The following is a 27779-nucleotide window of genomic DNA, read 5'->3' as shown; positions in this document are numbered from 1 at the left end:
GAATGTACCCAAAGAATTGAAAGCAGGGATTTAAACAGATATTTGTGCACCCACGTGCACAGCAGCATTATTCACAATAGCCAAAAGGTAGAAATAACCCAAGTGTCCACTGATGGATGAAAGAATAAGCAAAATATAGTATATACATACAATGAAATATTAATAAGCCTTAAAAAGGAATGAAGAGCGCAGAGCCGTTTTGTCGTCAGTCGGAGGAGCTTCTTCCATTAGCTCAGCAGCTACGGCTCTTTACTGGGCAGCAGGAGCTGCGCGGCGGTCGGAGAAGCGGTGTAAGGCTTCGGCATTGGGTGAAAGGAAATGGCCCGAACCAAGCAGACTGCTCGTCAAGTCCACGGGTGGCAAAGCGCCCCGCAAACAGCTGGCCACTAAAGCGGCCGAGAAAACGCCCCTCCTACCGGCGGGATGAAAAAACCTCACCGCTACAGGACCGGGACCATTGCTCTTGGAGAAATCCGTCGTTACGAGAAATCCACCAAGCTTCTGATCCGGAAGCTGCCTTTCCAGAGGTTGGTGAGGGAGATCGCCCAGGATTTCAAAACCGACTTGAGGTTCCAGAGTGCCGCCATCAGTGCGCTTCAGGAGGCTAGTGAAGCATACCTGGTGGGTTTATTTGAAGATACTAATCTGTGTGCTATCCACACAAAGAGAGTCACCATCATGCCCAGAGACATCCAGTTGGCTCGCCGGCTACGGGGAGAGAGAGCTTAAGTGAAGAAAGTTTTTATGGTGTTTTGTAGTAAATTATGTAAAATACTTTGGTTTACTTTGTGACTTCTTCTGTAAGAAATTGTTTATAACATGCCGCATTTGTACTTAAGTCATTCCATCCTTCACTCAGGATGAATGCGAAAAGTGACTGACTGTTCACAGACCTCAGTGATGTGGGCACGTTGCTCAGAGGTGACAAGTTGCTAACATGCAGAAGGGATGGGTGATATTTCTTGCTTCTCATGATGCATGTTTCTGTATGTTAATGACTTGTTGGGTAGCTGTTAAGGTACTAAAATTGATAACTGTGTACAGAGTCCTTTTGCAATAAAACTGGTTATGACTTGATCCAAGTGTTTAACGATTGGGGCTGTTAAGTCTGACCATACATCACTGTGATAGAATGTGGGCTTTTTCAAGGGTGAAGATACAAGTCTTAACCACAGTGTAACTTACAGTTTCCTTTAAAAAAAAAAAGAAAAAAAAGTAAACCTGGCAGCTATAGAATACACTATGTACATTTATAATAGCTATTTTATATATTGTAGTGTCAACATTTTTTAATTAAATGTTTTACATTCACATGTGGTGGGGAGTCTTGTCATTAAGGTGTGTGTGATATGGAGTCCGGTTGGTTTTCTCCTAATTAGACTGCACTTGTTTTTCATACGTAGTAAAATGCTTTGCACATTATACCTTGCATAAGTCCTCATTCTACCACATGTTAACTAATCCTCTAGCTGATAATGCAGACACTAACAGGGGGGATTTATTTGTAAGGGCTCTAGAATACAATACAAGTTATTCACACCAGCATCATCTGTTACTAATATAGTAGTTAGTGCAGCTTTTCTTTGTGTTGTGGTTGGTCTCATAACTAGGTTGAGTTTTTCTCTACCAAGAGGGAACAATACCGAACTTCTTTTCCTTGTGGAGTTTGTATTATAATAACCCTTAGGGTAAACTTGCTGTAGGGGAGGGACACACAGCTTCAGCTCATGGAACCTCTGCCAGTTAAAATGGTGTCATCTGGTATAAGGTGCTGGGAAAAATCACTTCATAGAGATGGCTTGCCAACTGGTTTTAAAATTTATCATTCTATTGAAGTTTTTAGATCAATTATGTACGTTGACTAAACTTACAAATACACTTGTTTATCCAAAAACAAAGGAATGAAGTCCTGATATATTACTACAATAGGGATAAACCTTAACATTATGCTAAGTGAAAGAAACCAGTCACAAAAAGACAAATACAGTATGGTTCCACTTATATAAGGTATCTAGAGTATTTGAATTGAGAGAGACGGAAAGTAGAATGGTCATCGCCAGGAAGTAGGAGGAAGGGGTAATGGGGATCTGGTGTTTAACAGGTATAGAGTTTCAGTCTGGGATGATGAAAAAGTTCTGGAGATGGAAGGTGGTGATGGCTGTACAACAATGTGAATATACTTAATGCCACTGACCTGTACACTTTAAAAATATTGAAATGGTAATTTTTATGTTATGTAAATATATATGTATATTTTACCACAATAAAAAATTTAGTTTAAAAAACAAAGCAGGAAAAAGTCTCCAGAAAATAAAAAGGTTAGTGTAACTCTGAGTCCAAGGAGAGGTACTTCAAAACATGGCACAGGGGCTTCCCTGGTGGCGCAGTGGTTAAGCATCCGCCTGCTAATGCAGGGGACACGGGTTTGAGCCCTGGTCTGGGAAGATCCCACATGCCGCGGAGCCACTAAACCTGTGCGCTGAAACGATTGAGCCTGCGCTCTAGAGCCCGTGAGCCACAGCTACTGAGCCCACGAGCCGCAACTACTGAAGCCTGTGCGCCTAGAGCCCGTACTCTGCAACAAGAGAAGCCACTGCAATAAGAAGCCCACGCACCGCAACGAAGAGTAGCCCCCACTCGCTGCAACTAGAGAAAGCCCGCGCTCAGCAACGAAGACCCAATGCAGGCAAAAAAAAATATATATATATGGCACAGGGGTGGGTACAACCCATCTTCCCATCCCCACGTGGAGCCCACCAAGCCACTGGCACCAACTGACCCTTCTCTTACTTGCCCCACTTCACCCTAGTGAAAGTTGGGCTCACATTTTTTTTCGGGGTCCATCTATAATGACTCTGAGCCCCCAAAACTCAAATTCCCATTGCACATTCCTCTAGGAGATTCCTTTCCCCCAGTCCTATTCAAAACTTGGAAATCAGCAAAAAGATGGCTGTGAGTTCTCTCCCCATCCTGTGACTTGGCCGACAAGCTCACCTAGAGTCAGGTGGCCCTCTAGGGCCTGCAGCTTTGTTTGACGTTCTAATTACTATTGATCAGGGCTCATGTTCTGTAAAGTTAGATGTTCACTTGTAGAAAACTGATAAGGTGCAAGTGATTTCCATCCAGAGGAGAAAATAACCCCAAAGGTTAGGGTTTTATTGCCTTATAGGATATTAACCAATTTTGTAACCAATTTAGTCATCATATTCCATCATTGTTTTTCATACGAGTTTCTCATATCCTCCTTTGAATCAGATTTGCTCAACCCTCATTGAGTTAAATAAAATTTTTTTTAACATCTTTATTGGAGTATAATTGCTTTACAATGGTGTGTTAGTTTCTGCTGTATAACAAAGTGAATCAGTTATACATATACATATGTTCCCATATGTCTTCCCCCCTGCGTCTCCCTCCCTCCCACCCTCCCTATCCCACCCCTCCAGGCGGTCACAAAGCACCGAGCCAATATCCCTGTGCCATGCGGCTGCTTCCCACTAGCTATCTACCTTACGTTTGTTAGTGTGTATATGTCCATGACTCTCTCTCGCCCTGTCACAGCTCACCCTTCCCCCTCCCCATATCCTCAAGTCCGTTCTCCAGTAGGTCTGCGTCTTTATTCCTGCTTTACCCCTAGGTTCTTCATGACATTTTTTTCCCGTTAAATTCCATATATATGTGTTAGCATACGGTATTTGTCTTTTTCTTTCTGACTTACTTCACTCTGTATGACAGACTCTAGGTCCATCCATCTCATTACAAATAGCTCAATTTCATTTCTTTTTATGGCTGAGTAATATTCCATTGTATATATGTGCCACATCTTCTTTATCCATTCATCCGATGATGGACACTTAGGTTGTTTCCATCTCCGGGCTATTGTAAATAGAGCTGCAATGAACATTTTGGTACATGACTCTTTTTGAATTTTGGTTTTATCAGGGTATATGCCCAGTAGTGGAATTGCTGGGTCATATGGTAATTCTATTCGTAGTTTTTTAAGGAACCTCCATACTGTTCTCCATAGTGGCTGAACCAATTCACATTCCAGCAGTGCAAGAGTGTTCCCTTTTCTCCACACCCTCTCCAGCATTTATTGTTTCTAGATTTTTTGATGATGGCCATTCTGACAGGTGTGAGATGATATCTCATTGTAGTTTTGATTTGCATTTCTCTAATGATGTTGAGCATTCTTTCATGTGTTTGTTGGCAGTCTGTATATCTTCTTTGGAGAAATGTCTATTTAGGTCTTCTGCCCATTTTTGGATTGGGTTGTTTGTTTTTTTGTTATTGAGCTGCATGAGCTGCTTGTAAATTTTGGAGATTAATCCTTTGTCAGTTGCTTCATTTGCAAATATTTTCTCCCATTCTGAGGGTTGTCTTTTGGTCTTGTTTATGGTTTCCTTTGCTGTGCAAAAGCTTTGAAGTTTCATTAGGTCCCATTTGTTTATTTTTGTTTTTATTTCCATTACTCTAGGAGGTGTGTCAGAAAGGATCTTGCTGTGATTTATGTCATAGAGTGTTCTGCCTATGTTTTCCTCTAAGAGTTTGATAGTTTCTGGCCTTACATTTAGGTCTTTAATCCATTTTGAGCTTATTTTTGTGTATGGTGTTAGGGAGTGATCTAATCTCATACTTTTACATGTACCTGTCCAGTTTTCTCAGCACCATTTATTGAAGAGGCTGTCCTTTCTCCACTGTACATTCCTGCCACCTTTATCAAAGATAAGGTGTCCATATGTGCATGGGTTTACCTCTGGGCTTTCTATCCTGTTCCATTGATCTATCTTTCTGTTTTTGTGCCAGTACCATACTGTCTTGATTACTGTAGCTTTGTAGTGTAGTCTGAAGTCATGGAGTCTGATTCCTCCAGCTCCTTTTTTCGTTCTCAAGATTGCTTTGGCTATTCGGGGTCTTTTGTGTTTCCATACAAATTGCGAAATTTTTTTTTCTAGTTCTGTGAAAAATGCCAGTGGTAGTTTGATAGGGATTGCATTGAATCTGTAGGTTGCTTTGGGTAGTAGAGTCATTTTCACAATGTTGATTCTTCCAATCCAAGAACATGGTATATCTCTCCATCTATTTGTATCATCTTTAATTTCTTTCATCAGTGTCTTATAATTTTCTGCATAAGGTCTTTTGTCTCCTTAGGTAGGTTTATTCCTAGATATTTTATTCTTTTTGTTGCAATGGTAAATGGGAGTGTTTTCTTGATTTCACTTTCAGATTTTTCATCATTAGTGTATAGGAATGCCAGAGATTTCTGTGCATTAATTTTGTATCCTGCTCCTTTACCAAATTCATTGATTAGCTCTAGTAGTTTTCTGGTAGCATCTTTAGGATTCTCTATGTATAGTATCATGTGATCTGCAGACAGTGACAGCTTTACTTCTTCTTTTCCGATTTGGATTCCTTTTATTTCCTTTTCTTCTCTGATTGAGTTAAATAAAATTTTGATTGTGCTCACTCTCTATTGCCTGAGAGTTATGTTCACAATATTTTAAGAATTGTACCTTGGCACCTGGGGAAGCTAGATAGATGCTCACGTGTTCCACACCCAGTCCTGGGGGGCTGCTTGTCACCTCACTGGGTCCTCCTTTTCCTGGCTCCCCTCCCCCTCTTTCTTCTTCCTCTTCTTCCCCTTCTTCTCCTCCTCTTTTTTCCTGCTCCCTCTCTCCCTCCCTCTCCCTCTATCTCTTCCTCTCTCTCTCTTCCTCTCTCACTCTCTTTCCCTCTCTCTCTCTCTCTCCACCTGAAAATCGCTATTCCCCTCTGCTCCTAGCCCAGGCAATAAAACCAGGTCACATCTAGAGCAAACCACTTAAATGCAGTCATTACAAAACAGAATTGGGGCTTCCCGGGTGGCGCAGTGGTTGAGAGTCCGCCTGCCGATTCAGGGGACGCGGGTTCGTGCCCCGGTCCGGGAAGATCCCACATGCCGCGGAGCGGCTGGGCCCGTGAGCCATGGCCGCTGAGCCTGCGCGTCCGGAGCCTGTGCTCCGCAACAGGAGAGGCCACAACAGTGAGAGGCCCGCATACCGCAAAAAAAAAAAAAAAAAACCAGAATAATTACCATCTTGGTTTGCCTTCCTGCACCTAGATTCCTTCTTCCAGGCCTCTTCCTAGAAAAACGGGTGGTATTTGCCTTACTTGTATAAAGGATCCATCCTGGTGATATTCTTAAAAAGGGTGGGGGAGGGGTCTAATTCAAGGTCATGTGCGTCTCCACCACTAGAAACCAACTTGATTTCCAGAAACCAACTACCCCCAAGTGTGCTTCCTCACGAAGTTACAGAAAAAAAAAGTAAAAACCCTCTTCTCCAGGTAATCTGCTACAATATTTTTAAACTGATTATTGTTGTTATAGAAAAGAGCTTTTTTCTTATTTTGTTTCCGACATCTCACAAAACTCTTTTATTTGCCATAATTAATTGTTTTGAGTTAATTTTACTGGGTTTTCTAGTGATAAAATTGGGTCTTTGGCAAATGATCATAATTTTCCCATAGCTAAATTTTGTAATCATGCTTCCCATCTCATCACATCGGCTATAATATGTGTTCTTTTCTATGATTAAAGTTTTGGGCAGCTATCAAGAAAAATGTACTGGCAAGCAAAGAGGCTAGGGACTGAGTACGCAGCTAAAAATACCCCACAATGGTAGTAATTTAAATGTGGGGTCGGGCTTCCCTGGTGGTGCATTGGTTGAGAGTCTGCCTGCCGATGCAGGGGACACGGGTTCGTGCCCCGGTCCGGGAGGATCCCACATGCCACAGAGTGGCTGGGCCCGTGAGCCATGGCCGCTGAGCCTGCGTGTCCAGAGCCTGTGCTCTGCAACGGGAGAGGCCACAACAGTGAGAGGCCCACATACCGCAAAATAAAAATAAAAATAAATGTGGGGTCATGGGACAAGGCCTAGACCAGTATCACGCCTGCAAAGGAGGAGATACAGGGAAGAGAGAGTTTAGACGCTGAACCAGCAATGAGGGCAGAAACCAACATGACTCCAGTTCTGCACGCCTGAAGCCCCATGGTCCGCTTGAGTGCCCAGGTATGGTGGGGGTCCATTCTACCTTCTCGTTTCCCACAGTGATTGTTTTAGGGATGGACACTTGATCCAGACCTATGCCAAACAGACCCTGGCATTCCCCATCTACATGACCCAAGTTAGTCCAATCAGACGTGAAGCTCAGGAACTCTGTTGGATGGTTGGCTGAAGGGACGCCCCTCTCTCTCTCCCAGCATTTGGAGGAAGAAGCCTAGGAACTATTGGTACCCAACATGGAGAAACAAGCCTGAGCATCAGGATTAACAAATGCTGGATCAAACCCATCTTGAAGTTCATGCTACCTTTGCACTTTCACATCACATAAAAACTACACCTTCCTTTTACTGGGTAAGCCAGTATGTGCTGGGTCTTCTGGTACTTGCTATATAAAGAGTCCCAACTGATCTACCAGGAACTTGACAGTGTTTTTAATAGCTACTATAATCCTCTCACAGCGTATTCATCCGAAAAGAGGTGTGACGGAGAAAAGTAATTATAATTCTCAGTTTACAAACATTGCCTCAAATGTGAATTCAAGAGAGAAATTAGCAGATATTTTAATTGTCTACTCCATCTCCACATTCTCACACTTAATTTCTCTGCTCTCTAAATATATTAACATTTTCATGCTTTCCAGTTTACAATGCAACTTCACACACTGACTCATTCGGTTCCCGTGATAAACAAGAGAGATGGGTGGTAACAGCAAGGCCTCATGTTGTGTAGCACTCAACAGTTTGCAAGGAGCTCTCTCTCAGTTTATTTTGTGTGATACTCGTACGCTAGCTCTTGCAAGTTCTCGACTCCAGGAAAACCGATGTAGTTCTCTTGGCCCACAGAAAACTGTTTCACATTTCCGTGTCTTCACCTGTGTCACTCAGTCGATATGGTCCTTCTCACCTTGCTCACCAGGTGAACCACTATTCATACTTAAAAACCCATTTCAGATAGGGCACATGGTGTCTCTCTCCCCTGGAAGATGGGCAGGTGGTGTGGTCCTCAAGAAGTGTATTGCCTTTGCCAGATGTGTCGAGGTCAGCCAGCTGGTTGCTGGGATAGAATGGGGTCTCTGGCCGACTGTTTTGTGGTTTGGGGTAAACGTCATCCATCACCAAAGGAAAGACAGCCTCTCCACCAGCCCCCTGGCCATAAGAACCCGCTGCAAACTTGGCCAGATTTACTCTCTTTGTTATATGGAGGGAGAAGGGTCATATCAGCCTTAGCCTTGGGACATTTTTATTGGTTTCATGCTACTGGCCCTCAGGCCAACCCAGTCCTTAGGCCTTCAAACAGGCCTCAAAGATACTTGCAAATAAACCTCAGGCTTCTCAAATTGGTCTCAAAGAGACTCTCACCTGGATCCTCAGACCCGCCTCAGATGCGACCCTTCGATGGGCACAGATCAGAGCACAGACCTGTATCAGGAAGCCCCTTCCTCCAACCTCAGATGTTCCCTCAAAGACACCCTCCCAAGAGAGCCAGGACCCAGCTCCCACTGCCCACATCCCAGCCGGAGGTCTGTCTGGGGCCTGCAGGACTCTGTCCAGGAGTGCATCTGTGGGTCTGAAGCCCTGACTGGGGAAGACTCTAAGGCTGCTGGTGGTGGTCATGGTGACCAGCTAGGTTTCCTAACTCAGAGTAGGTGGGACACTCGGTTTTCCCCGTCTTATTGCCGCTCTGGTGATCCTAGTAACCAGAGTGGTCCTCTCCGCAGAATCAGGAGTCAGAGGGCAGAAGGGATGGGGAGAAATCTGCCCCATTGTAGGATAGAAAGAGTCACTTAGGGGGTGGGGGCGGGATGGAGATGAAGGAAGCAAAAGAGGTCTCCCAGGCCCTTTCTCTGAAGCTATGAGGCCTGTTTTCCCAGGGCTGTGGCACCAGGCCCAGTACTTACAGGATCGGGTTGTAAATGTCAGTGTGAAATCTACTTCCTGTGTCGTCAGCACAGGCTGGTCCACACCTGCGGGTGAGCTGGCGTTGACACACTGAATACCTCCACTTCCCCAACTTGCTCCTCCTCCAGGGCTCCCTGGCTCACAGGAGGGTCCCACATCCCCTTGACCACCCAGCCTGAGGTCCTCAGCTCAGCCTGGACCAATGCCACCCCAACCAGGCTGGACTCTTCCTTTCCCTCCTATCAGCCTCCAGAATCAGTCTCCCAGAAACCACCTCTGAGCATATCAATCTGCTTTGGAACTTGCAGTGGGTCTCCACTGCCCGTGAGATAAAGTCCAACGAAGCTCCTCATCCCACACTTTACAACCTGGCTGCCTCTGACCTCTCCAGAGTCCTCTGCTTGCACACACCGTACTTTCTGGCCAGATTCAGCCACGTCCACCTCTCACCTCCAGACCTTTGCTCCTGCCAGACCCCTGGGCTGACTGCCTTTTCACTCTGCCTTTGCTGGGTTCACAAAGCCCTTCTCTGATGGTGATCCCACCACGACTGCCCCTCCCTCCTTGGATCCTGTAGCATTTTCACCATTTCTACCAAAAAAAAAAAAAAAACAGGGTCCTATGGTTGGTGATAAGGACTCTGAGTGATCCACTGCTGAGTTCCCCCGAATGAAGTCATTCGTTGGGTCATCGTGTGTTTGTGGAGCGCCTACCACACTCCTGGTTCTGTCTGGGGCCTGGGGCACAGCCGTGATCAAGACAGGATGGGACTCATACTGTACCGGGGGCGTTAATTCCTGAGTGAATCCTGGCTTTTGCAGAGACCTTAGCTTCTTTCACGGATACCTCTCCAGACTCGGTGTCCAGCACCCCAGGACTCCAAAGCCATTCCCTACCCCTGTTTGCTCATCCACACAATCGCCTGCCATCTGAATGTACAGAGCAGGTGTGCACACAGGCACCTGGGCATGGGGTCCTGGGGGCAGGGGGTGGGGTGGTGAGGGCTGCATGTAAACGTGTGCGGGGCCGTCCGGGGTGCACAGTGGTGCTGGGCGGCCACCGCCCTCCACGTCGCCTGTCTGCGCATCTCGCCCAGCCCCCCGGAGCTAGCGGCTCCCAGCACACTGTGCTCCTGCTGCTTCATTTTGCTGAACACCGAGTCCCAACCCCGCGTTAACTGGTTTTGCTCCAGCCTTTTGTGCCTCCCATTAAATGAGGAAATGCCACCCATAAAATTTTAATTTTAAAAGCCAACTTGTTTGTTTTATGTTGAAATTCCCCAGGCAGCTCCAGCAGAGGGAAACAGACACGTTTTCGTTTCATTAAAGCAACTTGAGTGAAGATTAAAAAAGAAGCTGAAAAATTAGATTTAAAAACAGAGCAAGAAGCATTTGAAGAAAATGAATGAAAAATGAGCTGCCGCGGAGGGCGGCGGGAATCAGGCTCCACCTCTGCCTGCCTGCGCCCCTGCAGGGAGATGGCGGAGCAAAAGAGGGAGTCGGACACCCTTGGCTGGCGCCCCCAAAAGGCCAGACCGTGGACTCCCTCGTCCTTGAAAGCTGCAAAGTGCTGCTCACTTGGCTCAGGAGTACCATTAGGAAGTCAGTGGCATCTGCTTCAGCTGCCAAAGCAGAATTTCCAGGTTCTATGTCCTAGAGGAAGCAGGCTAGAGGGACTCCACCACTGGGCCAGCAGCATCCTCTTCCTCAAGGACAAACTGCATGATGGTGAAGCCAACCTGGGTGGCCCTGGCTCTACCACTTACCAGCTGCATAATGGAGGGCAAGTGGCCTCAGTTTTCTCATCTGTAAAATGGGAATCATAATGTTACTTGGGGTTCATAGGGGTGTTGTGAGGATTAAACAGGTTAATACACTGAAAACACTTAAAACAGAGGCTGGTAGGCAGTAAGTGTTTAATTAATGGTAGCTTTTACTACTCTCATCCTGCCGCTACTCTTCCACTCCCTGCTCCCTTCCTCATCTACACATCCCCTCACCATTCAAAGGTCCTTTTAATGATGTCCCTGAGCTAAAGACAGCTAAGAGAGACTGGGGGGGTGGGAGGAGCGGCGGGGGTGGGTGAAGAGATCTGATGAAAGATTGGGAAACCCCATTCCATGGTAATTCTTTTTTTATTTTTTTTTCAATTTATTTAATTTTGGCTGCGTTGGGTCTTCATTGTTGGATGCAGGCTTTCTCTAGTTGCGGCGAGCGGGGGCTGCTCTTCGTTACGGTGTGCGGGCTTCTCATTGCAGTGGCTTCTCTTGTTGCAGAGCACAGGCTCTAGGTACACAGGCTTCAGTAGTTGTGGTACACAGGCTCAGTAGCTGTGGCTCACAGGCTCTAGAGCGCAGGCTCAGTAGTTGTGGCACGTGGGCTTAGTTGCTCCACAGCATGTGGGATCTTCTCGGACCAGGGCTCAAACCCGTGTCCCCTATATTGGCAGGCAAATTCTTAACCACTGCGCCTCTAGGGAAGCCCCCATGGCAATTCTTGCAGGCCAAACAAATTCATTAAAATGTTATTATAGGGCTTCCCTGGTGGTGCAGTGGTTGACAGCCCGCCTGCCGATGCAGGGGACACGGGTTCGTGCCCCGGTTCGGGAAAATCCCACATGCCGCAGAGTGGCTGGGCCCGTGAGCCATGGCCGCTGAGCCTGCACATCCGGAGCCTGTGCTCCGCAACGGGAGAGGCCACAGCAGTGAGAGGCCCGCGTACCGCAAAAAAAAAAGAAAATGTTATTATAATCCTATCAAGGGAAGCCAGGCTCCCTGGGTTCAAAGTCCAGCTCCACCACTTACCAGCTGTGTGTTCTTGGGCAAGAGTCTTCTGGGCCTCAGTCTCTGTATTAATAAAATGGGAACAATAAGTGGATCAGCCACACGTTGCCATGGAAATCTAATAAAACAAGCTCTACGGAATGTCCAGCACTGCTAAATGCCCAGTAAATGGCCGATGTTCTGCATCAGGTCTGGGGGTCCGAGGCTGTGGAGGTGGAGAAGGGGCTGGACAGGTGATACCGTAATAGTGACCTCACCTCCCTGTTCACGGCTGTAGCCATGGAGTCATTACTAATAGCGCTCCCTTTCATTCTCTAAAGTGTTCTAATCTGGATGACTAATTATATGGTCATCCTACTCCAAATCCCCCACACCAGTGAGGGGGGCTCAGAGCTTGCCCCCCGGGGTTCTGGGGGAAAAGTCCTGACCCTTGACCTGTTTTCTGCCTGACTACAGAGTCCTATCCTGGAGCCCTAACCTCACACTTGGCTCGGGCTAAAGGAGCTCATTACCTCAATCAGCGAGATGAAGAGTCCGGGTGGGGAGAGGCTGGGGAAAGGCCAAGGGTGCCCGGAAGGCACTGGAAATGGAGTCTGGGACTCCGGCCTCCTCTTGCCGCTGAGGGCAATTTACGCAACTCCTGATGCTCGACTTCCTCTTCTCTCCAGGCAGTTGGGGGTGGAGGGATTAGCCACAGCGCTATCCTTACCAACAGTTGCAAAGATCAAATCAAACCAAGGAATGGATGTGAAACTGCTTTGTAAACTGTAAAGTGTTGCTCACTTTTGACCATCGGGAGGTCAGTGACATCTACTTCAGCCACCGAAGCAGAATTTCCAGGTTCTCTTCCTGGAGGTGACCAGAGATTGGGACAGAGAGGGTCACAAAGGGGCACAAATGGGGAAGGGGCGATCTGGCCCAGTGCCTTGGCATGCAGAACTCACAGCACTGTGTCCTGCAGAGCCTGACCCACTACCCACAGGCCCCCAGCACCTGCCCAGGGCCCCCTGGCCCCTCAGAGACCCATCCTCCAGGCAGCAGCAATGGCTGCTGGCAAGCCCCATCCCTCTGACTGCGGGAGCTGCCTTCTCAGAAAAGCTCAGGAGGACATCTTAGTGGCTGCAAAGCGGTACCAAGGAGCACCTCCCTACTCCCACTCGCCACCCCCGGCAGGATTTAATGACGGTTCTGAGAGAGTGGGACCCAGTGGGTGGGGCTCCAGGCTCACTCTTGCCCCCTCCCCTTCCCCTCCTCCCCCCTTCCCCCCTTCTCGCTCTCTTTAACCAGAGTAGCTCTACTTTATATATTCTTTCCAAGGTTTTGCTTGCACAGAAATTTCCACCGTTAAAATACTCTTTCTGCTCCTCCTCTTCTCTTCCTTCCTTCCGGAACCATTCAGTCCTAAAACCATCAGGGGCAGCAGAGCAAGGGAGACATCTGCATGGGGGTAGGGGAACCACGGCGGACAGGAGGGAGGTGTCACAGCGGGGTGAGGAGGGGTCCACGTTGGGGGAGGCAGCCTCGCACAGGGTGTCAGAGCCCCAGCAGGGTGGGGAGATTGTCTATCCCAAAGGGACAGCCTGGCCTGGAGTGTCAGAACACAAAGGGGGTAAGGGGGCAGCCACACATGGGGGCAGCTCGGGGTGAGTAGGGCAGCCACGTCATGGGCCCAGCGTGGGAAATCAGAGGCCAAGCTGGATGAGGAGGGGGACAGGCTGGGATCCTAAGGCAGTGGGAGGAGGGGGTCTAAATGGAGGGGGCAGTAACCCTCCCTGGGGTCTCAGAGTCTGAAACAGGGCAGTTCAGAGAGAGGAGGGACAACCCAGGTCACCACCACTCAAGCCTCCCTCTCCCCCTGTCCAAATCTATTCTAAAGCCAAGGTGGACCTGGAGCCCTTCCCAAATCAACTGAAGTCATCACATATTCACTGAGCACTGGTGATGTGCTGGACAGCATGCTGGGTGCTGGAGGAGAGAGCCGGGATGGAGCACGACAGCCCAGAGGGCAGGATGGCTTGGAGCCCACCATCACAGGACAGGAGTGATGGGAACACCTGGGGGACAGGGGGGCAGCGGGACCTCTCAGGGGCATCAGGAACTGTCCAGAGAAGAGGCAAGCTGAGCGGTGAAAGAAGATGACTTTGCCAAGTGGGCCGGGATGGGGGCAGCAATGACTCTGGACCTCGATTTCTCCCCCTGCCCATCCTCACCTGCCCAGGTTCACCCCATCCCCAAGGGCCAGAGCCACCAAGAACCTCACAAGAGGTCTTTCCATCCTGGGACCCCAAGGACTCACCCTAGGCACAGGCCCTTCGGGATAGACAGGGAGCTTCCGGGGCCGCCTCACTTTTGTCCACACCCCATTCACCTGGGGGCTCGTCTCAGTGGGAAAGTCCCCCCTCTGCTTTCTTTTCTGAGGTTCAACATCTCTCATCATTGAGACATTCTGCCTGGTGCTTTAACTTGAGTCCCTCTTGCTTTCTTTATTAAGAAAAATGGCTCACTGAGGCCCTTCCCCGATACTGCTGAAACACTGATAAAATCTGTCCCAGGAGAAGGTCGGGGGAAGCTGACCAGGTCAGTGAGTTGGGGGATACACCAAAACCCTCCCTCAGGCACAGGCTCCGCTCCCAGTCCTTATTTTTTTCTCAAAAACCCTAAGCTACGATCCTTCCTTTGGGGGCCCCTCTGTCCTTCCCACACCTAGGTGAGATCCCCACTCATGCACCCCCAGCACAACAGTCCTTAGCCTGACTCCTCAAAGGGCCCTTTCGGCAGGGAAATGTTGGCAGGGTCCCACTCCAGGTGGTCCCTTCCATTTGGGTCTCAAGGTGGCCCGGCCCAGCCTCGAAAAGGAACGGTTGGACTCCATATGACCTGACTTTCAGGCTTCAAACGGCCCCAGGAGAGGTCGAGGCTGGACCCCATAAAGGACTTCCTTTGGTTGAGATGCGGCAATGACGTTCTCGTGCCCCGCCTCCCTGCGGTCACCACGAGGGGGCGCCACAGCCCTGCCCACGGGCTGTGTTATCAGAGGCCCGGCGCTGTCGCCGAGGAGCCAGGGAGGGTCTGGCGGGCCCCGGGGGCTCTGGGGTGCGGGGCCGTAGAGAAGCTGCTGAAGGAGCCCGAACCACCTGGCCGGAGGTGATACGCCCGCGCCACGCGGCCGGGACTCGGGAAAGGGAGTGGCAACGGGTTTTGCCTAGTCATCGCCTGCGAAGACTCGCGTCACCTCTGATGTCAGGGCTTCCAGAGGCTTCGTTCCAGTTCCGGGCTCCAGGAAAGAGCGTCGCGGGGCGCAGAGGTTACACAACTTCCCCCAAGGTCGCGTCGGAAAGGACCCGCAGGGCCGGAATTCGAACCCGCCTCAGCGGGCATGTACCCGCCTGCACGGTCCGCAGGTGGCCGGGCTCCGCGTAGCATCCTTTCCAAACCCACCGCACAGCCCGCGCCGGCCTTGGCCTGGCTTCCTTCTTTCTCGTCTCTCAAATGGTCTTTCATGGTAAGATCTCCTTGGCAGCCTTATAATAAAAAAAGAGCCTCCTGAAACCACAAGTGTTTTTAAATGAATTCAGGTCCCAGATTCCTGGAGTACGGCGGGGAGGCGGAAGGTGACAGAAAGTCTTTCAGCGTGAAAGTTAGACGTCAAGGGCGCGGAGCCCTCCCCCAACCTCCAGAGCTGGCGCTGCGGAGACACGAGGGCCCTCATGAGTCTCAGGAAGTGTCTCCTTTTGAGAACGCACCGGTCCTTGTGCTCTGTTTGGAGTCCGGTCCATTATGAGAAATCTCCTTTTGAGGATGGACATAGTCAAATCCAGATGTTGGCCTCGCAGAACAAAAAGCTCCCTCCAAACTCTCTTTATGAAGAAACAGGTTCTCATCCTTTGAAGGAATAACATCTCTTGATAAGTGGAATTTTTTTCCCCCAGCCAACAACCTTCTGCTCTGAATTTGTTAAAACCGCTTTAATAGCCCATCTCTGTTCCATTTCTGATGCCAGGATGGCAGTGACAAGGTGGAATGTCACCAGCCGCTGGATTCAATAGATTGAGTATGGCTTCACTAAGAAGAGAAGGCTGGATTTTTTTTTTAATATACATCATTTATTTAGATAGATTTCTTTTAGTTCAAGACATACATTCTAATAGGGCAAATGTAAGATGAAATACAGATTGTCAGAACAACTTCCCAAATTGTACACTTCATTTTGCTGATTCAAAAATGCTTGAATAACAACTTTTCAGAAAGAAGGATGCATTATTCACTAAGTGTACACACTGACTGTAAGACAATCCCAGTAATATTCATTTCTTAAAAGTACATCTTAAAATAGAGGAAATATGGACTACATATTTGTTGACTAAATATGTGTATATATAGCAACAAGGATGTTTTATCAGTAAGGTCTAGTATTTTTGCTGAAACTGAGAGCTCGAAGCAGGAATCCTTTCCTAATTCTTCTTGCATACCACCAGTGATAGGATGCTCAATACCTATGAACACAATCCTTTTCATTGTGGGACAGTTCTGTCAGAGTTGGTTCTCAGTGCCTTGTCATCTCCGCGTTCTGCCCTTGGAGCAGGCAGGGTTACTGGTGCTCCCATCTCTGCCCCCTGAGTCTCTCTTCTCTGAAGTCAGGATCCCCGATTCCTCACTATCCTTTGCCCTCCACAAACTGGCCTCTGGTCTCTCCCTGTCCGCTCAAAGGTATGGCAACCAGAATTGAACCCAACCTTCCAGCTATCACCTCCCTCATCCTCAATCTATACCGCCAAAGATGCAGCCTGAGATCACATTCGTTTGGGGGCAGCCATCTTAACATGGGATTATATTGAACCTTCAGCCAAAACCTTTTTCACGAAAAATCTTTTCATTTTACATCCATCCCCATTCCATTTTACTTCAGGGAGTTTAGTCTATCATTTCGTCTGCTTTAGGTGCTTTCGAACCCTGGTTTGCATTTAAAATACCAGCCGCTATACCTAGTTTTAGGTCATCTGCAAATTGAATAAGCATGCTTTCTGCACCTTTACCCCAGCTATTTACATAATGTTGTGTGGTAACCTCACCCAGCCAGCCAGTGTATCTAGGACTCAGTTTCCCCGTCTAATAATGAAAGGTGAAGAGATGAACTCTAGTACTAGAGCTTGTGTACTACCTGTCAGACACTACACCAAGCCCTTTGCAAATACCTCGATGTTAGTCACACCAGTTCTATGAGGGAGGAATTATTATCATCCTCCCCATTCTGCAGATGAGGAAAACAAGGCTTTGCAGGATTAGAATCCAGTTCTGTCTGGCACCCAATCCGATGCTTTTAGCCACAGCGGCTCATTGCCTCCCTCAGATATGATCTGGAATAGAGCCGTTGGGCCCCCAACAGCAGTCTTCTTACAAGTTGCTAAACAGCACTCCTGGGGCACCCCTCAAAGATCCCCAAGTGCCACGCATGGATCAGAAACAGTACAGAGCTGCAAGTTGAAGGGGAATTCAGAAAGGAATACCAGATGCTTCCATTATGACGTGTGTGTGTCTGTGTGTCTGTATAGGTGTCTGTGTGGGTACAGATGATCAAAGACAAATGATGATCACAGAAAAGTGGACCTCTGCCCCCCGCCATGCCTTCAGAGCAAAGTGGATTAAAAACTTCAAGAATGACTGAAGTGAAGGTGTTTGCCAGCTCTGTGGAATTGGGGGTTTGGTGTCAGAACTTCAGGTAGGTTTCTATACATAAAGAAAGTGATGTTTCTTACACGCTTGATTAGTAGTCTGGGAGTCAGGCCCACCACACACCAGAGCCAGATGATTCAGCCACATGGCCTCACTCCGTATTCCCAACAGCCCTTGAAAAAGACGCTATTTTCAGAGCTTCGTCTGTGGTAAAGCTAATGAGGTTTAATCTTGCAAGTGAGAGGCTCTCCCCAGATCCTACAGGGACAGTGCTTCACTTCACATTTGTAATTTTTAAGATCCCCCCCCCCAACAAACTGCAGAAGCTTCAGGCCCTACAGAACCTTCTCTTATTGCTTTCCCCATTTTATAGATGAAGAAAAATGCGGCACAGAGATGTCAAGCAAGTTACCCAAGGTGGCAGGGCCAGGAGGTGGTGAAGTTGGGATTCAAACTCTTAACCCCCTCAGATGAACCAACAAGGGCTTGAGGAGTTTTCCCAGGGGATTCATGTCTTTAAATGCAGCACTGGGTTATGTTTCAATTTCTGTATTTTAATCAGTTAAGAAATACTTTGTATTGGGACTTCTCTGGCAGTCCAGTGGTTAGGACTCTGAACTTCCACTGCCGGGGGCACAGGCTGGATCCCTGGTCCAGGTACTAAGATCCCACATGCAGTGCAGCGCTGCCCAAAAAAAAATACATTGTATTAATTGTTTAAAGGGCATTGCTTGATTGACTGAGTGCTTGTCAAACGCAGTTACTCAGCCCTTTTATCACTTAGCTGAACACTGCCAGCCCCTGGCGTAGCTTTGCCTATGAAACAATTTAAAATTATTTTTAGTATAATAATAAATTTTTAGTCTATACCCATCATAGATCACTGGTTAAAGGCAAAAATCCTTAAAAACAAAATTTGATGCTGAAATACAAGTTAATTGGGGAAAAAGTTAATGAACATATTTCTGTAAATTCCTCCTATCTACACACTGCTTACATCTGATCATAATTTTCACACGTTATTTGATAAATACTGTTGGGACCGCCAAGAATCCACCAGGATAACTAAATTGGGTCCCTACCTTATACCTGTGTCAAAATTAATTCCAACCTATTTTATTTTACTTGTTTTTTTTGGCTGTGCCACTCAGCTTACAGGATCTCACTTCCCCGACCGAGGGACTAAACCCAGGCCATGGCAGTGAAAGCTGGAATCCTAACCATTAGGCCACCAGGGAACTCCTTCCAACAGATTTTTTTTTAAAACTATACATAAAAAAAAAAAGAAACCATCGGGCTTCCCTGGTGGCACAGTGGTTGAGAGTCCGCCTGCCGATGCAGGGGACACGGGTTCGTGCCCCGGTCCGGGAAGATCCCACATGCCATGGAGCGGCTGGGCCCGTGAGCCACGGCCGCTGAGCCTGCGCGTCCGGAGTCTGTGCTCCACAATGGGAGAGGCCACAACAATGAGAGGCCCGCGTACCGAAAAAAAAAAAAAGAAAAGAAACCATAAATGTGTCAGGAAAAAAATGGGCGTATTTGTGTCATAATGTTAAGAATGGAGGCCTTCTTACATATCACAGAAAAACCCCAAACCATATAAGAAAATGACCTGTTTCTCTACATAAAATTGAAAATTTTTCCTGAGTTAAGAAAAAAGAAACACACATACAAAGTCAAATGACAGCTGAATAGGAAAGGAAAATATTTGATATCTATCACAAAGAGCTAATTTCCCTTATCTTTAAAAAGCTCCTATGAATCAGTAAGGATAAAAGACCAATAATTCGGGGCTTCCCTGGTGGCGCAGTGGTTGGGAGTCCGCCTGCCGATACAGGGGAAACGGGTTTGTGCCCCGGTCCGGGAAGATCCCACATGCCGCGGAGCGGCTGGGCCCGTGAGCCATGGCCGCTGAGGCTGCGCGACCGGAACCTGTGCTCCGCAACGGGAGAGGCCACAACAGTGAGAGGCCCGCGTACCGCAAAAAAAAAAAAAAAAAAAGCCAATAATTCAATAGAAAAATAGGCAAAGGACGTAAACAACTAGTCCGCCCCCAAAATGCAAATTGGTCTCAAATGTAAGAAGAAAGAAACTTCATCCTCACTTGCAGTAAGTGAAATACAATGAGATACCATTTTGCATCCACTAGGTTGACAAAGATCAAAACGTCTGGTGACCATGGTGGGGCAAGGATATGGTGACATGGGCCGTTTTCATCATTATTGGCGGGAAGGTAATGGCACGATTTCTATGAAGAGCAATTTAGCATATTCTTCTAAAGGCCAGCGCTCACACACCCTTTGTCATGGGTCGAATTGTGTCCCCCACCAAATTCACATGTTGAAGTCCTAATCCCCAGTACCTCAGAATGTGACCCTATTTGGAAATCAGGACATTACGGATGGAATTAGTTAAGATGAGGTCACACTGGAGTGGAGAGGGGTCCTCATCCAACATGACTGTTATCCTTATAAAAGGAGAAATGTGGACACACACACACACACACACAAGGAGAACGCCATGTGAACATCATAGACACACACACACAAGGAGAACGCCATGTGAACATCATAGACACACACACACAAGGAGAACGCCATGTGAACATCATAGACACACACACACAAGGAGAACGCCATGTGAACATCATAGACACACACACACAAGGAGAACGCCATGTGAACATCATAGACACACACACACAAGGAGAACGCCATGTGAACATCAAGGCTGAGATGAGGTGATGCAGCTAGAAGCCAAGGGACACCAAAAGTGCCAGCAAAGCACCAGGAGCCACGGAAGAGACCTGGAACAGATCCTCTCCGACAGCTCTCAGAAGGAGTCAACCCGGCCCCACCTGATCTCAGACTTCCAGCCTCCAGAACCGTGAAATAATAAATTTCTGTTGCTCAACCATTCAGTTTGTAGTACGTTGTTACAGCAGCCCTAGCAAACTAAGACACTCTTTGACCCAGCAAGATGAAGTCATCCTACTATGTATTTGTGCAGTTGCAAAGTGGTAAGCAGATGGGGGTCTACTTGCAGTGTTGTTTGTAATAGCTAAAGGTCAGAAACAACCTAAATGTCTTGTCAGTCACAAACTGCCTAAATAATGGCATTATCTCAAAGGTCTATTAGGAAGTGAGAAAAGCAAGGTGTAGCTGGTTGTAGAGAGAGCCTCGTTTGTATAAAAATAAAGAGAAACAAAGCAGAATGTATGTAAGCAAATATTTGCTTGTAGCTGCATAGATTCTATCTGGAAAGATACACAAGAAATTGCTAACTTCAGTTGTTCCTGGAGAACAGAAACACTTTAAGGACCATGGAAAGGAGATTGGTTCTACTCAAAATACACCTGTACCTTTTGAACCTTTTACATTGTTTATGTAACACCTGTTCAAAAAAAAAAAATCTGTGTATAACATCAAGATGCCTCTAGTACTCCAAAAACCAACTGGAGAAAGAAAATATAGCCATTATAGCTTTTCATCTTTTGGAAATAACAGCTATTCATACCTGAAATGGGTTATTTGAGGAGATACCTTCTCTCTTACCTCTTCGTTTAGAAACAAAGCACAAAATGTGTTTTGAAAATAACCAAATAAATCACAAAAATGAAGCACAAGATGTCAAAAATTCTAAACTCCCACGTATTGAAAGCAAATCTATTTTTTAATTCACAGCATGTAGTTAAATTTCAATCTATAATGACAATTTCAGCATACGTTCAGTCTCCAAATCAAGCCTAACAAGATATTTTCAGTTCATTTGTCTATAAATCTTAATTTTCCTCATAAAATTAACTTAAATTCTGTTAAACAGTTGGCATCACTTATTAAATAGGAAAGGGTGAAAAGTAGCCTTTAAAATAACAAATCTTACAAAATATACACTTTCTGATACAACATTTGGAATCAGACTGCTCTAAAATAAAATAAATTTTCTCAAAATATCTTCTTACCTTGCAAAAAAAAGAAATTATCTTATTTATTCGAAAAAGGGTTTGTGAGGTCATTGATCTCTGTGAAAACAATTGGAGTGTTCAAACATGTTGAGAAATACAACCTGGGCTCATCCTGTATGTTTGTGCAAGCTGCGAACTCTACAACTCCAGGGGGTGCCATTGAGATCATAATCCAAATTGTGCAGTGCACTGCCTGTGCAACCGGGCATATCAATCCCGTGCCTACTGAAAATGTTGGGGGTCGTGGAAGGCTTCTGGGGAGGAGAGGGTAGGTGTCAGAGGTGGGGTCACATAGATTGGGAGGCCAGAATCTCATGCATATAGCCTCCCATCTCTCCAGGTTGACCTCCCTTGTGGGGGCACTGGCAACAGAAATATCCTGAGTTTTCTCTGAGCCTTACAGCCTTGGTTTTCCTAAGGTTGGTGGCGGGAGGACCATCTGCCAGGGCCTACAATCATCTCCTTGGCCTGTACAACTCAAAGTCCTCTTTAATCACTTAGCAGCTGAGAAGCAAGGCCAGAAGAAGGGACCCCACCATACCCTTCATTTTATTCCTACCCGAAAGGAGGCAGAGGTGGCTAGCGCAAGAGGAGAGGTGGAGGCAGCTGAACCTGAAATGACGTTCAGGACATTTGGCCTCCGGGACCAGCTCTACCACTGCCTTTCGGTGTGATCTTGGCAAACCTGTAAGCCTTTCTGGGCTTCTGCCTCGCTGTTTGCAAAATGAAGAGGATTATTGCCATTCTTTCTCTGTCTCTTGGAAAAACACACAAAAGAAGACAGAAAAACACAAAGCTGTGATTTCACAGGGAATGCATAGAAATTCAAGCATTCCTATTATTATCATTAAACATCAAGAATTTGTCAGGAGGCTCTGAGCAGCTATAAAACCTCGAGCAAATCTCATGACCTCCCTGGGCCTTCGTTTTACCATGTGCCAAATGGCAAAGCTTGAATTAGATCAGCAGTTTGCTGACCTTTTCACCACTAAGAGTCTATTTTATTATTTCCAAACCATCCCCACAGACCTCACATTTTGTAAGATTTTATCCCCTAAGCTGTATTTAGGTAATTATTGTATAATTAAGAAATATTAAGTAATTATTGTTATCATTATAAAGGATATTTTTGGTTGTGAGTGACAGAATTTATGGGCTTACATAGGCAGAGTCTAGAACTAGGAATAGCTTCAGGCAAGGCTCGATCCAGCAGCTGTTACCGAGGACCAATGTCCTTCTAGTCTCTTGGCTCTGCCTCCTCTGAAGTGTCACAAGGTGGCTTCCAGAAACTCTTGGGACTCCTTGCTTTTCTCCCTTGTGATTGGCAAGAAACAGAGATATTGCTGCCCGGTCAACATAAAGAAAAGACACAGAGTTGAGACTCATTACCTTTTCCTGACCAATTACCAAACCTGAAGGATAAGCTGTATTGATTAGCTTAAGCCAGTTAGCCCCCCACTGCTGTAATGGGGTAATTTCTGACCAGATCACATGGCTGGGAAATTCCCAGCACTATTAGGAAGGGGGAATTGGACGAAGGGTGCTCGAGAGACACCAGCAAGTTTCCTGTGGTGTGTTTATCAACCAGTGATATCTCAAACAGCCCATCAGAACTTCTGGCCAGCATGTGAGCTGCACATTAGTGACCTCCAGGATCTTGTGAACTGGTCTCAATGACAACCTCATCTGTGGATGGCCACACTGACCACGTGAGTCGACGTCAGCCCAGCTGTGGTTAGACTTGGCCCAGATGCAAGTTCACCCATGAAGCTTCTAGTTCTCTACTCCCACCCAACCTTTCAGACATGGCTCAGCTGGAGGCCCAGGTGAACCTCAGACTCCGCAGTTCCCAGGCCTACGCCTGCCCTTTTCAGATACAAGAGGACATCTGTGAGCTGGATTTGGCAAAGAGGAAGCAATAGACATGTCCACAGCAAAACATACCTGGAACCCCAGCTGTCTCGTTCACTGACTCACCACAGATTTACCAATATCTGTGCCAGGTCATGTCCCAGCGACCCGTCTTCAAGGAGTCACAGTGAGGTGGGGAGGGAGTGGTACCCCACACCATTACAGTTCAGTGTGGAAACACAGTGAGGCGGGCAGCAGCAGGACAGCGGCAGGCCCCTCCCCATCTCGGGCCAGAGGGCATGAATGTCCACCCCAGCACGACCAGCAGCAGGACCACTTCAGCCCAGCCTGCACTCTCCTGGCCCGAGGGAAGCTATCTCTGGTAGCTTCAAGGATCTCACCAAACTTGTGCACCCCCAGTACAGATTGGGAAGTGTTCAACCCCAGGACTGGGGACCCAAGGTTCTACACACCATCAGGGCCTTGCAGGATTCTCTCTGGCCCCTTCAGTGCAGTGGCTTTGGGGCTGGGGAGGAGTGGGAGTGGGGGTAGGGGGACAAAAGCCAACTCACCCTTTTGCCTGTCTTCAGACCCCGCCTCTTCCTAAATCTTCAAAACATGGTGGGATTCACTGGTTAAGCAAGCACACAGTGAGGCCAAAGGGGTCCCCTGCCACTGCTCTCTCTAACAGACACCGGAGATTCTACTGCTCCTTTGAGTAAGGCGTTGCCCTTATCAGGTCCTCAAGTAAGTCACCAGTATTTCTGAGCACCGGTGTGGGTCTGATCTCCCTGTCTCTGGCAAATGGGACCAGGGATGCCTGGGATGGAGAAAGCCTGGCTAGTCCCATTCTCAGCTTTTCCAATATTAACTTGCCATGTGGCCAGAGGCAAGTCCCTTTCCTGCTCTGCCTCTCCATCTATAAAATAAAGGTTCTGGTGGGCTTCCCTGGTGGCGCAGTGGTTGAGAGTCCGCCTGCCGATGCAGGGGACGCGGGTTCGTGCCCCGGTCCGGGAAGATCCCACATGCCGCGGAGCGGCTGGGCCCGTGAGCCATGGCCGCTGAGCCTGCCCGTCCGGAGCCTGTGCTCCGCAACGGGAGAGGCCACAACAGTGAGAGGCCCGCGTACCGCAAAAAAAAAAAAAATTTTTTTTTAAATAAAGGTTCTGGGATAATCCGTCTCTGTGGGGCTTTCCAGCTCTAACAGTCCAGAATGTGAGCATTCAAGGGTCAGTAAAGAACAGGGAGCAGGGGTGGCTGAACTGGGGTAAGAGGGGGGGCCATCTGGCCAGGACCTCACAGACCAAAAGGATATATATAGCTATAGATAGAGATACATAGATATATAGGATATATAGATATATACCAATAGAAATGAACAAAGCCATCTGACCTTCTTACCTACAAGGCCCATGAAATTATATACATATTTTTTAATAAACTTTTTAATTTTGGAATTAATTTTCAATTTACAAAAGAGTTGTAAAGATAGTACAGAGAGTTCCCGCATACCCCTCACCTAGTTTCAGTTTCCCCTAATGTGATCATCTCATACCACTGTGGTACGTTTGTCAAAGCAAAAAAAAAAAAAAACCGGTACATCTCTATGAACTAAAGTCCAGACCTTATTTGGATTGTACCAGCTTTTCCATAAATGCTCTCTCTGTTCCAGGATCCAACCAGCAACTATACTGCATCCACCCGGCGTGGCTCTTCGTGTCCTCTGGTCTGCTTCTGTCTTTCCGTGCTTTTCGTGACCCTTTCAGTTTTGAGGAGTCCTGATCAGGTATTTTGTAGAATGTCCTTCCATGGGAGTCTGTCTGAGGCTTTTCTCTGGGGTTACGGGTTTGGGGAAGAATACCACAGGGAGGAGATGCCTTCCTCATCACATAGTGTTGGGGGTGCATGATAGCCACTTGACTTGTCATGGGGTGGTGGTAACCTTGATCACTCGGTCAAGGTGGTGTCTGCCAGGTGTCTCCACCATACACTTCCTATTGTTCTCTTTCCCTACTCTGTTATTTAGAAGCAAGTCACTAAGCCCGGGGCACATTCAAAGGAAGAGGAGAGGATAATTAGCCTGGAGAAGGGAGAACCTACGTGTGTTATTTGTAAGATATGTCTCTACCCCAGCCCCACCCAGCTAGTTATTTATTCAACAATTTATTTCTACCAGTACCAACTCAGGGATATGGATTTTATACTTTGGGTTGCTATCTAATACTCCATTATCCATTTTATTGCTCTAATTGTTGCCGCTTTGGCCACTGGGAGCTTTTGGCTCCCGAGTCGCTTTGACACACTCCTACCCTTTTGAGTTTGGGGCACTTCCTAACTCTGGCACCACGAGACACTCCAAGCTCACATTTTTCCCTGTCCCAGCCCTAGAATCAGCCGTTTCTCCGAGGAAGTAATATATTTTTAAAACAAACCCTCCAATTATCTTGTCAATAGTCCAAATGTACTGCACTGCATTTGAATACATGATGAAACAGTTCATTTGTTCAACTGAATTTTAAAACATACTTCAATTTTTATAGCTCCTAGTGTGACAAGTCTTTTTTTTTTTTGGCCATGCCACGTGACATGTGGGACCTTAGTTCCCTGACCAGGGATTGAAACCACGCCCCCTGCAGTGGAAGCACAGAGTCTTAACCTCTAGACTGCCAGGGAAGTCCAACAAGTCTTTTTAAAATATATTAGGAGCCTCAAAACATGGGGGGGATCTGGCCCTTTCTCCATTTCCAGGAGGGCTTGTGGAACTGAACCTCTGCGGCCACACTGCTAAGGCTTGGGGGCAGCCTGCCCACGCTTCCTACAGTGGTGACCTAGCTCCTGTGTCCTTCCCAGTCTGAGCTGCCTGGTGGAGCTACCGAAATCCTAGGTAATTCCTGGGACCTTTCTCTCTCCAGCCTCTCCTCGCCCCACCCCCCCCACCCCCCGCCCAGGGGGCAACCAGTCCTGGAGCTCTGCATCCCACTCAGGCTAGCCAGGTGCAAGCAGGTGGCAGGAGAGCAGGAAGGCTCCAGGAAGGAAGTTGGCAAGCCCAGTCACTGAGACGGACGTTCAAGGGAAGCGGGGGGGGGGGGGGGGGGGGCGGGGAGCGGGGGTGCTGAGCACATTAGATCCAGAGGGCTCCTGCGGATTCGGGCCAAAGTTTGCAAAATCCAGCTAGAAGTGGAGCAGGGTTTCCCCGGAGCAGTCCTGGGTTCTGCAGAAGAGAGTCAGCTTCTCGGGAAAGAGCCGCCTTCATGAGCCGGAAGAGAGCGAGACTGCGGCTCACTCTGGGAGGACACGGAGCTGCATGACTCATTGCCCAGTCCTGCTGGCTCCCTCTGGCACAGTGCTGGGCAGCACAGGGCCTGGGAGTACGGGCGGAGTCCCAGACCGGTCCTGGCCCAGGAGGCGGTCCAGGCTGGCAATCACAATCCGGCACGTAGGGACATAGACAGGGGGCTGTGGGAGCACCGAGGAGGAAGCAACTCAGCACCAAAGGAGTCTGGGCAGGCCTCACGGAGGAGGTGACAACAACAAAAACAGGAATAGGGGGCTTCCCTGGTGGCGCAGTGGTTGAGAGTCCGCCTGCCGATGCAGCGGACACGGGTTCGTGCCCCGGTCCGGAAAGCTCCCACATGCTGCGGAGCGGCTGGGCCCGTGAGCCATGGCCGCTGAGCCTGTGCCCGGAGCCTGTGCTCCGCAACGGGAGAGGCCACAACAAGTGAGAGGCCCGCGTACCGCAAAAAAAAAAAAAAAAGAGGAATAGAATTGGCCAGGCAGCAGTAAGGAGGGAAGAAGGGGAGGGCACTCCCGGGGCTGAGATAGGAGATGCAAAGGCACGGAAGTGTCTGCAAGGCGCTGGCACAGTGCCTGCTGCCCAGCGAGTACTCCATAAATGCGAGGCATTATGACTGTGGTTGACTTACCATCATTATGATTATTAACCTGGACTCATTACTTAATATTTTTACTACCGTAAAGGTAGTTAATACAATGAATGAATGTCTAAATATACTGCACTTTTCACTGAATTTTTCCCAACTATAAAAGGGGCTGTTCTGAAGATTATGTCTACAGTACACACAGCACTGGGCAGGAGTAGTGGTGAGCACGTGTGCTGGCACACGGAAGGAGCCTCGTTTTCCCCCTCTCCTGGAGGCCAGCCCCTGGGGGTCCTGTGCCTGGAAGACACAGAAGAAGAGGTATTTGGGGGTCTTTAAAGATGACCAGACAACAAAGCAGGGGCTTGGCTAGGTGGGATCATTGGTGGTTTCAAAAGTGACAAAGGTGGCACCTGGGGCCCTGGAATGGGAGCTCCTGGTCCTGGTTGCAAGTCTTTCCAGCTGGGACAAGGCAGGTTGTACCTGCCCTTCTATCCTGTCAAGATCCTTATTTCAGAAAAAATTGTACCTGTCCCTGGATGGGGCCCCAGCTCTGTGTACCTGCTCCAATCACGGTGTACCTGTTGAGTATTCCTGTCTCAATGCGAAAAGTGCCTGCCTGGGTTTACCTGTCTTGATAACTATGGCTCTGCCTCCAACCGTGTGTGTGGACCAACGCCTGTGTCCCGTACTGTA

The 27779-nt window shown here is 47.8% G+C and overlaps 1 long non-coding RNA gene and 1 pseudogene across 2 annotated transcripts; both read left to right on the top strand.

Annotated features, from left to right (window-relative positions):
• Positions 1-318: 318 nt before the first annotated feature.
• LOC309957901 (histone H3.3A-like) lies at positions 319-729 on the top strand (annotated as a pseudogene). Its single transcript has one exon. The product of its transcript is annotated as a histone H3.3A-like (transcript).
• Positions 730-15005: 14276 nt separating this feature from the next.
• Positions 15006-17944, top strand: LOC309979069. Its single transcript, XR_014327186.1, has 3 exons — positions 15006-15222; positions 17270-17436; positions 17764-17944. It is a non-coding gene; the product is annotated as an uncharacterized lncRNA (long non-coding RNA).
• Positions 17945-27779: the final 9835 nt, after the last annotated feature.

Source organism: Leucopleurus acutus, assembly GCF_964270905.1.
Source record: "Leucopleurus acutus genome assembly, chromosome: 2".
In the NCBI taxonomy this organism is placed as follows: Eukaryota; Metazoa; Chordata; class Mammalia; order Artiodactyla; family Delphinidae; genus Leucopleurus; species Leucopleurus acutus.
The sequence above is the reverse complement of the archived record's forward strand: the minus strand, read 5'-3'. Positions and strand labels throughout refer to the sequence as shown.